Source organism: Ascidiella aspersa, chromosome 3 (assembly GCF_963924565.1).
Source record: "Ascidiella aspersa chromosome 3, kaAscAspe10.2, whole genome shotgun sequence".
NCBI classification, from domain to species: domain Eukaryota; kingdom Metazoa; phylum Chordata; class Ascidiacea; order Phlebobranchia; family Ascidiidae; genus Ascidiella; species Ascidiella aspersa.
The window spans coordinates 5,993,783-6,003,782 of NC_139449.1; the positions used below are offsets into that span (position 1 = coordinate 5,993,783).

Sequence of the window (10,000 nt, forward strand, 5' to 3'; positions counted from 1 at the left end):
CCAGTCATGTGTTTTTGTGTTATTTGTCAAACAAATGTTCTTCGATTCACCTTCCAATACCTAATGGTAATTATTGAAAGAAAATATTCAGTTAGTAACCACGCGGTTCCATGGTGTAATGGTTAGCACTTTGGAATTTAAATCCAGCGATCCGAGTTCAAATCTCGGTGGAACCTTAAATCCATTACTTTTAAAACATTTCTGTTGTGAACAAGAGTTAACTTCAGAAATTTATTTAGTGAGAATGTACAAATGATAAGCAATCTCAGAATTTTTAGTTTGAAATCCCATTGGTTGGTCTTTGGTTAATTTACGTTAAATATATATTAAAATTCTTTCGATAATTGGCTATGGTAAACGGTAATGCCAAAACTCTGAACAAAATTGTAAGAATTAAATGTTTTAATCACAGCAGAGTGGCGCAGCGGAAGCGTGCTGGGCCCATAACCCAGAGGCCGATGGATCGAAACCATCCTCTGCTACTAAGGCTGTGATCGTATAGTGGTTAGTACTTCACGTTGTGGCCGTGACAACCCCTGGTCACAGCAATATGTTTTCATTTTGCTTTAACCAGTCATGTGTTTTTATGTTATTTGTCAAACAAATGTTCGATTCATCTTGAAATGCCTAATGGTAATTATTGAAAGAAGATATTCAGTTAGTAACCACGCGGTTCCATGGTGTAATGGTTAGCACTTTGTACTTTGAATCCAGCGATCCGAGTTCAAATCTCCGTGGAACCTGAAAATATTTTATTTCAATAAGCGTTGTATGACAGATTGATACTTGGAAATTAATCTTTTAAAAAAATCATGTTTGTAATCTAAAAATAGATGATGTGCTGAAAGAAGTTGTTCGATTTTAGATAAGGTCTTGGCAGGAGGTTCCATGGTGTAACGGTTAGCACTTTGGACTCTGATTCCAGCGATCCGAGTTCAAATCTCAGTGGAACCTTAAATCCTTTACTTTTAAAACATTTCTGATGTGAACAAGAAATTAACTTCAGAAATTTAATTAGTGAGAATGCACAATTGATAAGCAATCTCAAAATTTTTAGTTTGAAATCCCATTGGTTGGTCTTTGGTTAATTTACGTTAAATATCTATTAAAATTCTTTCGATATTTTACAATGGTAAACGGTAATGCCAAAACTCTGAACAAAATTGTAAGAATAAAATGTTTTAATCGCAGCAGAGTGGCGCAGCGGAAGCGTGCTGGGCCCATAACCCAGAGGTCGATGGATCGAAACCATCCTCTGCTACTAAGGCTGTGATCGTATAGTGGTTAGTACTTCACGTTGTGGCCGTGATAACCCAGGTTCGAATCCTGGTCACAGCAATATGTTTACATTTTGCTTTAACCAGTCATGTGTTTTTATGTTATTTGTCAAACAAATGTTCGATTCATCTAGAAATGCCTAATGGTAATTATTGAAAGATATTATTCAGCGAGTAACCACGCGGTTCCATGGTGTAATGGTTAGCACTTTGGACTTTGAATCCAGCGATCCGAGTTCAAATCTCGGTGGAACCTGAAAATATTTTATTTCAACAAGCGTTGTATGACAGATAGATACTTGGAAATCAATCTTTTAAAAAAATCATGTTTGCAATCTAAAAATAGATGATGTGCTGAAAGAAGTCGTTCGATTTTAGATAAGGTCTTGGCAGGAGGTTCCATGGTGTAACGGTTGGCACTTTGGACTTTGAATCCAGCGATCCGAGTTCAAATCTCGGTGGTACCTGAAAATTATAGTGGTTAGTACTTCACGTTGTGGCCGTGACAACCCAGGTTCGAATCCTGGTCTCAGCAATATGTTTTAATTTGGCTTAAACCAGTCATGTGTTTTTATGTTATTTGTCATACAAATGTTCTTCGATTCACCTTCCAATACCTAATGGCAATTATTGAAAGAAGATATTCAGTTAGTAACCACGCGGTTCCATGGTGTAATGGTTAGCACTTTGGACTTTGAATCCAGCGATCCGAGTTCAAATCTCGGTGGAACCTTAAATCCATTACTTTTAAAACATTTCTGTTGTGAACAAGAGTTAACTTCAGAAATTTATTTAGTGAGAATGTACAAATGATAAGCAATCTCAAAATTTTTAGTTTGAAATCCCATTGGTTGGTGTTTGGTTAATTTACGTTAAATTTCTATTAAAATTCTTTCGATAATTGGCTATGGTAAACGGTAATGCCAAAACTCTGAACAAAATTGTAAGAATAAAATGTTTTAATCGCAGCAGAGTGGCGCAGCGGAAGCGTGCTGGGTCCATAACCCAGAGGTCGATGGATCGAAACCATCCTCTGCTACTAAGGCTGTGATCGTATAGTGGTTAGTACTTCACGTTGTGGCCGTGACAACCCCTGGTCACAGCAATATGTTTTCATTTTGCTTTAACCAGTCATGTGTTTTTATGTTATTTGTCAAACAAATGTTCGATTCATCTTGAAATGCCTAATGGTAATTATTGAAAGAAGATATTCAGTTAGTAACCACGCGGTTCCATGGTGTAATGGTTAGCACTTTGGACTTTGAATCCAGCGATCCGAGTTCAAATCTCGGTGGAACCTGAAAATATTTTATTTCAATAAGCGTTGTATGACAGATTGATACTTGGAAATTAATCTTTTAAAAAAATCATGTTTGCAATCTAAAAAAAGATGATGTGCTGAAAGAAGTTGTTCGATTTTAGATAAGGTCTTGGCAGGAGGTTCCATGGTGTAACTGTTAGCACTTTGGACTCTGATTCCTGCGATCCGAGTTCAAATCTCGGTGGAACCTTAAATCCTTTACTTTTAAAACATTTCTGTTGTGAACAAGAAATTAACTTCAGAAATTTAATTAGTGAGAATGCACAATTGATAAGCAATCTCAAAATTTTTAGTTTGAAATCCCATTGGTTGGTCTTTGGTTAATTTACGTTAAATATCTATTAAAATTCTTTCGATATTTTACAATGGTAAACGGTAATGCCAAAACTCTGAACAAAATTGTAAGAATAGAATGTTTTACTCGCAGCAGAGTGGCGCAGCGGAAGCGTGCTGGGCCCATAACCCAGAGGTCGATGGATCGAAACCATCCTCTGCTACTTAGGCTGTGATCGTATAGTGGTTAGTACTTCACGTTGTGGCCGTGACAACCCAGGTTCGAATCCTGGTCACAGCAATATGTTTTAATTTGGCTTTAACCAGTCATGTGTTTTTATGTTATTTGTCAAACAAATGTTCTTCGATTCACCTTCCAATACCTAATGGTAATTATTGAAAGAAAATATTCAGTTAGTAACCACGCGGTTCCATGGTGTAATGGTTAGCACTTTGGACTTTGAATCCAGCGATCCGAGTTCAAATCTCGGTGGAACCTGAAAATATTTTATTTCAACAAGCGTTGTATGACAGATTGATACTTGGAAATCAATCTTTTAAAAAAATCATGTTTGCAATCTAAAAATAGATGATGTGCTGAAAGAAGTCGTTCGATTTTAGATAAGGTCTTGGCAGGAGGTTCCATGGTGTAACGGTTAGCACTTTGGACTTTGAATCCATCGATCCGAGTTCAAATCTCGGTGGTACCTGAAAATTATAGTGGTTAGTACTTCACGTTGTGGCCGTGACAACCCAGGTTCGAATCCTGGTCACAGCAATATGTTTTAATTTGGCTTTAACCAGTCATGTGTTTTTATGTTATTTGTCAAACAAATGTTCTTCGATTCACCTTCCAATACCTAATGGTAATTATTGAAAGAAGATATTCAGTTAGTAACCACGCGTATTCATGGTGTAATGGTTAGCACTTTGGACTCTGAATCCAGCGATCCGAGTTCAAATCTCGATGGAACTTTAAATCCTTTACTTTTAATACATTTCTGTTGTGAACAAGAAATTAAATTCAGAAATTTATTTAGTGAAAATTTAAATATGATTAGCAATCTCAAAATTGTTAGTTTGAAATCTCATTGGTTGGTCTTTGGTTAATTTACGTTAAATATCTATTAAAATTCTTTCGATATTTTACAATGGTAAACGGTAATGCCAAAACTCTGAACAAAATTGTAAGAATAAAATGTTTTAATCGCAGCAGAGTGGCGCAGCGGAAGCATGCTGGGCTCATAACCCAGAGGTCGATGGATCGAAACCATCCTCTGCTACTTAGGCTGTGATCGTATAGTGGTTAGTACTTCACGTTGTGGCCGTGACAACCCAGGTTCGAATCCTGGTCACAGCAATGATTTATCATTTTGCTTTAACCAGTCACGTGTTTTTATGTTATTTGTCAACAAATGTTCGATTCAACTTCAAATACCTAATGGTAATTATTGAAAAAAGATATTATTCAGCGAGTAACCACGCGGTTCCATAGTGTAATGGTTAGCAATTTGGACTTTGAATCCAGCGATCCAAGTTCAAATCTCGGTGGAACCTGAAAATATTTTATTTCAACAAGCGTTGTATGACAGATTGATACTTGGAAATCAATCTTTCAAAAAAATCATGTTTGCAATCTAAAAATAGATGATGTGCTGAAAGAAGTTGTTCGATTTTAGATAACGTCTTGGCAGAAGGTTCCATGGTGTAACGGTTAGCACTTTGGACTCTGAATCCAGCGATCCGAGTTCAAATCTCGGTGGAACCTTAAATCCTTTACTTTTAAAACATTTCTGTTGTGAACAAGAAATTAACTTCAGAAATTTAATTAGTGAGAATGCACAATTGATAAGCAATCTCAAAATTTTTAGTTTGAAATCCCATTGGTTGGTCTTTGGTTAATTTACGTTAAATATCTATTAAAATTCTTTCGATATTTTACAATGGTAAACGGTAATGCCAAAACTCTGAACAAAATTGTAAGAATAGAATGTTTTACTCGCAGCAGAGTGGCGCAGCGGAAGCGTGCTGGGCCCATAACCCAGAGGTCGATGGATCGAAACCATCCTCTGCTACTTAGGCTGTGATCGTATAGTGGTTAGTACTTCACGTTGTGGCCGTGACAACCCAGGTTCGAATCCTGGTCACAGCAATATGTTTTAATTTGGCTTTAACCAGTCATGTGTTTTTATGTTATTTGTCAAACAAATGTTCTTCGATTCACCTTCCAATACCTAATGGTAATTATTGAAAGAAAATATTCAGTTAGTAACCACGCGGTTCCATGGTGTAATGGTTAGCACTTTGGACTTTGAATCCAGCGATCCGAGTTCAAATCTCGGTGGTACCTGAAAATGTTTTATTTCAATAAGCGTTGTATGACAGATTGATACTTGGAAATCAATCTTTTAAAAAATCATGTTTGCAATCTAAAAATAGATGATGTGCTGAAAGAACTTGTTCGATTTAAGATAACGTCTTGGCAGAAGGTTCCATGGTGTAACGGTTAGCACTTTGGACTCTGAATCCAGCGATCCGAGTTCAAATCTCGGTGGAACCTTTAATCCTGTACTTTTAAAACATTTCTGTTGTGAACAAGAAATTAACTTCAGAAATTTAATTAGTGAGAATGCACAATTGATAAGCAATCTCAAAATTTTTAGTTTGAAATCCCATTGGTTGGACTTTGGTTAATTTACGTTAAATATCTATTAAAATTCTTTCGATATTTTACAATGGTAAACGGTAATGCCAAAACTCTAAACAAAATTGTAAAAATAAAATGTTTTAATCGCAGCAGAGTGGCGCAGCGGAGGCGTGCTGGGCCCATAACCCAGAGGTCGATGGATCGAAATCATCCTCTGCTACTTAGGCTGTGATCGTATAGTGGTTAGTACTTCACGTTGTGGCCGTGACAACCCTGGTTCGAATCCTGGTCACAGCAATATGTTTTAATTTGGCTTTAACCAGTCATGTGTTTTTATGTTATTTGTAAAACAAATGTTCTTCGATTCACCTTCCAATACCTAATGGTAATTATTGAAAGAAGATATTCAGTTAGTAACTACGCGTTTCCATGGTGTAATGGTTAGCACTTTGGACTCTGAATCCAGCGACCCGAGTTCAAATCTCGGTGGAACTTTAAATCCTTTACTTTTAAAACATTTCTGTTGTGAACAAGAAATTAAATTCAGAAATTTATTTAGTGAAAATTTAAATATGATTAGCAATCTCAAAATTGTTAGTTTGAAATCCCATTGGTTGGTCTTTGGTTAATTTACGTTAAATATCTATTAAAATTCTTTCGATATTTTACAATGGTAAACGGTAATGCCAAAACTTTGAAGAAAATTGTAAGAATAAAATGTTTTAATCGCAGCAGAGTGGCGCAGCGGAAGCATGCTGGGCTCATAACCCAGAGGTCGATGGATCGAAACCATCCTCTGCTACTTAGGCTGTGATCGTATAGTGGTTAGTACTTCACGTTGTGGCCGTGACAACCCAGGTTCGAATCCTGGTCACAGCAATGATTTATCATTTTGCTTTAACCAGTCACGTGTTTTTATGTTATTTGTCAACAAATGTTCGATTCAACTTGAAATACCTAATGGTAATTATTGAAAAAAGATATTATTCAGCGAGTAACCACGCGGTTCCATAGTGTAATGGTTAGCACTTTGGACTTTGAATCCAGCGGTCCAAGTTCAAATCTCTGTGGAACCTGAAAATATTTTATTTCAACAAGCGTTGTATGACAGATTGATACTTGGAAATCAATCTTTTAAAAAAATCATGTTTGCAATCTAAAAATAGATGATGTGCTGAAAGAAGTTGTTCGATTTTAGATAACGTCTTGGCAGAAGGTTCCATGGTGTAACGGTTAGCACTTTGGACTCTGAGTCCAGCGATCCGAGTTCAAATCTCGGTGGAACCTTAAATCCTTTACTTTTAAAACATTTCTGTTGTGAACAAGAAATTAACTTCAGAAATTTATTTAGTGAGAATGTACAAATGATAAGCAATCTCAAAATTTTTAGTTTGAAATCCCATTGGTTGGTCTTTGGTTAATTTACGTTAAATATCTATTAAAATTCTTTCGATAATTGGCTATGGTAAACGGTAATGCCAAAACTCTGAACAAAATTGTAAGAATAAAATGTTTCAATCACAGCAGACTGGCGCTGCGGAAGCGTGCTGGGCCCATAACCCAGAGGTCGATGGATCGAAACCATCCTCTGCTACTAATGCTGTGATCGTATAGTGGTTAGTACTTCACGTTGTGGCCGTGACAACCCCTGGTCACAGCAATATGTTTTCATTTTGCTTTAACCAGTCATGTGTTTTTATGTTATTTGTCAAACAAATGTTCGATTCATCTTGAAATGCCTAATGGTAATTATTGAAAGAAGATATTCAGTTAGTAACCACGCGGTTCCATGGTGTAATGGTTAGCACTTTGGACTTTGAATCCAGCGATCCGAGTTCAAATCTCGGTGGAACCTGAAAATATTTTATTTCAATAAGCGTTGTATGACAGATTGATACTTGGAAATTAATCTTTTAAAAAAAGCATGTTTGCAATCTAAAAATAGATGATGTGATGTGCTGAAAGAAGTTGTTCGATTTTAGATAAGGTCTTGGCAGAAGGTTCCATGGTGTAACGGTTAGCACTTTGGACTCTGAATCCAGCGATCCGAGTTCAAATCTCGGTGGAACCTTAAATCCTTTACTTTTAAAACATTTCTGTTGTGAACAAGAAATTAATTTCAGAAATTTAATTAGTGAGAATGCACAATTGATAAGCAATCTCAAAATTTTTAGTTTGAAATCCCATTGGTTGGTCTTTGGTTAATTTGCGTTAAATATCTATTAAAATTCTTTCGATATTTTACAATGGTAAACGGTAATGCCAAAACTCTGAACAAAATTGTAAGAATAAAATGTTTTAATCGCAGCAGAGTGGCGCAGCGGAAGCGTGCTGGGCCCATAACCCAGAGGTCGATGGATCGAAACCATCCTCTGCTACTTAGGCTGTGATCGTATAGTGGTTAGTACTTCACGTTGTGGCCGTGACAACCCAGGTTCGAATCCTGGTCACAGCAATATGTTTTAATTTGGCTTTAACCAGTCACTTAGGCTGTGATCGTATAGTGGTTAGTACTTCACGTTGTGGCCGTGACAACCCAGGTTCGAATCCTGGTCACAGCAATATGTTTTAATTTGGCTTTAACCAGTCATGTGTTTTTATGTTATTTGTCAAACAAATGTTCTTCGATTCACCTTCCAATACCTAATGGTAATTATTGAAAGAAAATATTCAGTTAGTAACCACGCGGTTCCATGGTGTAATGGTTAGCACTTTGGACTTTGAATCCAGCGATCCGAGTTCAAATCTCGGTGGAACCTTAAATCCTGTATTTTAAAACATTTCTGTTGTGAACAAGAAATTAACTTCAGAAATTTATTTAGTGAGAATGTACAAATGATAAGCAATCTCAAAATTTTTAGTTTGAAATCCCATTGGTTGGTCTTTGGTTAATTTACGTTAAATATCTATTAAAATTCTTTCGATAATTGGCTATGGTAAACGGTAATGCCAAAACTCTGAACAAAATTGTAAGAATAAAATGTTTTAATCGCAACAGAGTGGCGCAGCGGAAGCATGCTGGGCTCATAACCCAGAGGTCGATGGATCGAAACCATCCTCTGCTACTTAGGCTGTGATCGTATAGTGGTTAGTACTTCACGTTGTGGCCGTGACAACCCAGGTTCGAATCCTGGTCACAGCAATGATTTATCATTTTGCTTTAACCAGTCACGTGTTTTTATGTTATTTGTCAACAAATGTTCGATTCAACTTGAAATACCTAATGGTAATTATTGAAAAAAGATATTATTCAGCGAGTAAGCACGCGGTTCCATAGTGCAATGGTTAGCACTTTGGACTTTGAATCCAGCGATCCAAGTTCAAATCTCGGTGGAACCTGAAAATATTTTATTTCAACAAGCGTTGTATGACAGATTGATACTTGGAAATCAATCTTTTAAAAAAATCATGTTTGCAATCTAAAAATAGATGATGTGCTGAAAGAAGTTGTTCGATTTTAGATAACGTCTTGGCAGAAGGTTCCATGGTGTAACGGTTAGCACTTTGGACTCTGAATCCAGCGATCCGAGTTCAAATCTCGGTGGAACTTTAAATCCTTTACTTTTAAAACATTTCTGTTGTGAACAAGAAATAACATCAGAAATTTATTTAGTGAGAATGTACAAATGATAAGCAATCTCAAAATTTTTAGTTTGAAATCCCATTGGTTGGTCTTTGGTTAATTTACGTTAAATATCTATTAAAATTCTTTCGATAATTGGCTATGGTAAACGGTAATGCCAAAACTCTGAACAAAATTGTAAGAATAAAATGTTTTAATCACAGCAGAGTGGCGCAGCGGAAGCGTGCTGGGCCCATAACCCAGAGGTCGATGGATCGAAACCATCCTCTGCTACTAAGGCTGTGATCGTATAGTGGTTAGTACTTCACGTTGTGGCCGTGACAACCCCTGGTCACAGCAATATGTTTTCATTTTGCTTTAACCAGTCATGTGTTTTTATGTTATTTGTCAAACAAATGTTCGATTCATCTTGAAATGCCTAATGGTAATTATTGAAAGAAGATATTCAGTTAGTAACCATGCGGTTCCATGGTGTAATGGTTAGCACTTTGGACTTTGAATCCAGCGATCCGAGTTCAAATCTCGGTGGAACCTGAAAATATTTTATTTCAATAAGCGTTGTATGACAGATTGATACTTGGAAATTAATCTTTTAAAAAAATCATGTTTGCAATCTAAAAATAGATGATGTGATGTGCTGAAAGAAGTTGTTCGATTTTAGATAAGGTCTTGGCAGGAGGTTCCATGGTGTAACGGTTATCACTTTGGACTCTGAATCCAACGATCCGAGTTCAAATCTCGGTGGAAACTTAAATCCTTTACTTTTAAAACATTTCTGTTGTGAACAAGAAATTAACTTCAGAAATTTAATTAGTGAGAATGCACAATTGATAAGCAATCTCAAAATTTTTAGTTTGAAATCCCATTGGTTGGTCTTTGGTTAATTTGCGTTAAATATC

The 10,000-nt window shown here is 36.4% G+C and overlaps 25 non-coding genes across 25 annotated transcripts; all 25 read left to right on the forward strand.

The window, feature by feature from the left end:
• The first annotated feature begins 882 nt into the window (after positions 1–882).
• Trnaq-cug (transfer RNA glutamine (anticodon CUG)) lies at positions 883–954 on the forward strand. Its single transcript has one exon. It is a non-coding gene; the product is annotated as a tRNA-Gln (tRNA).
• A 312-nt stretch (positions 955–1,266) lies between these two features.
• On the forward strand, positions 1,267–1,338 carry Trnah-gug (transfer RNA histidin (anticodon GUG)). Its single transcript has one exon. It is a non-coding gene; the product is annotated as a tRNA-His (tRNA).
• A 123-nt stretch (positions 1,339–1,461) lies between these two features.
• On the forward strand, positions 1,462–1,533 carry Trnaq-uug (transfer RNA glutamine (anticodon UUG)). The gene has a single exon. It is a non-coding gene; the product is annotated as a tRNA-Gln (tRNA).
• Positions 1,534–1,938: 405 nt separating this feature from the next.
• On the forward strand, positions 1,939–2,010 carry Trnaq-uug (transfer RNA glutamine (anticodon UUG)). The gene has a single exon. It is a non-coding gene; the product is annotated as a tRNA-Gln (tRNA).
• A 495-nt stretch (positions 2,011–2,505) lies between these two features.
• On the forward strand, positions 2,506–2,577 carry Trnaq-uug (transfer RNA glutamine (anticodon UUG)). Its single transcript has one exon. It is a non-coding gene; the product is annotated as a tRNA-Gln (tRNA).
• Positions 2,578–3,100: 523 nt separating this feature from the next.
• On the forward strand, positions 3,101–3,172 carry Trnah-gug (transfer RNA histidin (anticodon GUG)). Its single transcript has one exon. It is a non-coding gene; the product is annotated as a tRNA-His (tRNA).
• Positions 3,173–3,298: 126 nt separating this feature from the next.
• Trnaq-uug (transfer RNA glutamine (anticodon UUG)) lies at positions 3,299–3,370 on the forward strand. The gene has a single exon. It is a non-coding gene; the product is annotated as a tRNA-Gln (tRNA).
• Positions 3,371–4,159: 789 nt separating this feature from the next.
• On the forward strand, positions 4,160–4,231 carry Trnah-gug (transfer RNA histidin (anticodon GUG)). Its single transcript has one exon. It is a non-coding gene; the product is annotated as a tRNA-His (tRNA).
• Positions 4,232–4,567: 336 nt separating this feature from the next.
• Positions 4,568–4,639, forward strand: Trnaq-cug (transfer RNA glutamine (anticodon CUG)). The gene has a single exon. It is a non-coding gene; the product is annotated as a tRNA-Gln (tRNA).
• Positions 4,640–4,951: 312 nt separating this feature from the next.
• On the forward strand, positions 4,952–5,023 carry Trnah-gug (transfer RNA histidin (anticodon GUG)). Its single transcript has one exon. It is a non-coding gene; the product is annotated as a tRNA-His (tRNA).
• Positions 5,024–5,149: 126 nt separating this feature from the next.
• On the forward strand, positions 5,150–5,221 carry Trnaq-uug (transfer RNA glutamine (anticodon UUG)). Its single transcript has one exon. It is a non-coding gene; the product is annotated as a tRNA-Gln (tRNA).
• Positions 5,222–5,359: 138 nt separating this feature from the next.
• Trnaq-cug (transfer RNA glutamine (anticodon CUG)) lies at positions 5,360–5,431 on the forward strand. The gene has a single exon. It is a non-coding gene; the product is annotated as a tRNA-Gln (tRNA).
• A 510-nt stretch (positions 5,432–5,941) lies between these two features.
• Trnaq-cug (transfer RNA glutamine (anticodon CUG)) lies at positions 5,942–6,013 on the forward strand. The gene has a single exon. It is a non-coding gene; the product is annotated as a tRNA-Gln (tRNA).
• A 312-nt stretch (positions 6,014–6,325) lies between these two features.
• On the forward strand, positions 6,326–6,397 carry Trnah-gug (transfer RNA histidin (anticodon GUG)). Its single transcript has one exon. It is a non-coding gene; the product is annotated as a tRNA-His (tRNA).
• Positions 6,398–6,733: 336 nt separating this feature from the next.
• On the forward strand, positions 6,734–6,805 carry Trnaq-cug (transfer RNA glutamine (anticodon CUG)). The gene has a single exon. It is a non-coding gene; the product is annotated as a tRNA-Gln (tRNA).
• A 496-nt stretch (positions 6,806–7,301) lies between these two features.
• Positions 7,302–7,373, forward strand: Trnaq-uug (transfer RNA glutamine (anticodon UUG)). Its single transcript has one exon. It is a non-coding gene; the product is annotated as a tRNA-Gln (tRNA).
• A 144-nt stretch (positions 7,374–7,517) lies between these two features.
• Positions 7,518–7,589, forward strand: Trnaq-cug (transfer RNA glutamine (anticodon CUG)). Its single transcript has one exon. It is a non-coding gene; the product is annotated as a tRNA-Gln (tRNA).
• Positions 7,590–7,901: 312 nt separating this feature from the next.
• Positions 7,902–7,973, forward strand: Trnah-gug (transfer RNA histidin (anticodon GUG)). The gene has a single exon. It is a non-coding gene; the product is annotated as a tRNA-His (tRNA).
• Positions 7,974–8,007: 34 nt separating this feature from the next.
• Positions 8,008–8,079, forward strand: Trnah-gug (transfer RNA histidin (anticodon GUG)). Its single transcript has one exon. It is a non-coding gene; the product is annotated as a tRNA-His (tRNA).
• Positions 8,080–8,205: 126 nt separating this feature from the next.
• Positions 8,206–8,277, forward strand: Trnaq-uug (transfer RNA glutamine (anticodon UUG)). Its single transcript has one exon. It is a non-coding gene; the product is annotated as a tRNA-Gln (tRNA).
• A 311-nt stretch (positions 8,278–8,588) lies between these two features.
• On the forward strand, positions 8,589–8,660 carry Trnah-gug (transfer RNA histidin (anticodon GUG)). Its single transcript has one exon. It is a non-coding gene; the product is annotated as a tRNA-His (tRNA).
• A 125-nt stretch (positions 8,661–8,785) lies between these two features.
• Trnaq-uug (transfer RNA glutamine (anticodon UUG)) lies at positions 8,786–8,857 on the forward strand. The gene has a single exon. It is a non-coding gene; the product is annotated as a tRNA-Gln (tRNA).
• A 139-nt stretch (positions 8,858–8,996) lies between these two features.
• On the forward strand, positions 8,997–9,068 carry Trnaq-cug (transfer RNA glutamine (anticodon CUG)). The gene has a single exon. It is a non-coding gene; the product is annotated as a tRNA-Gln (tRNA).
• Positions 9,069–9,563: 495 nt separating this feature from the next.
• On the forward strand, positions 9,564–9,635 carry Trnaq-uug (transfer RNA glutamine (anticodon UUG)). The gene has a single exon. It is a non-coding gene; the product is annotated as a tRNA-Gln (tRNA).
• Positions 9,636–9,779: 144 nt separating this feature from the next.
• Trnaq-cug (transfer RNA glutamine (anticodon CUG)) lies at positions 9,780–9,851 on the forward strand. The gene has a single exon. It is a non-coding gene; the product is annotated as a tRNA-Gln (tRNA).
• Positions 9,852–10,000: the final 149 nt, after the last annotated feature.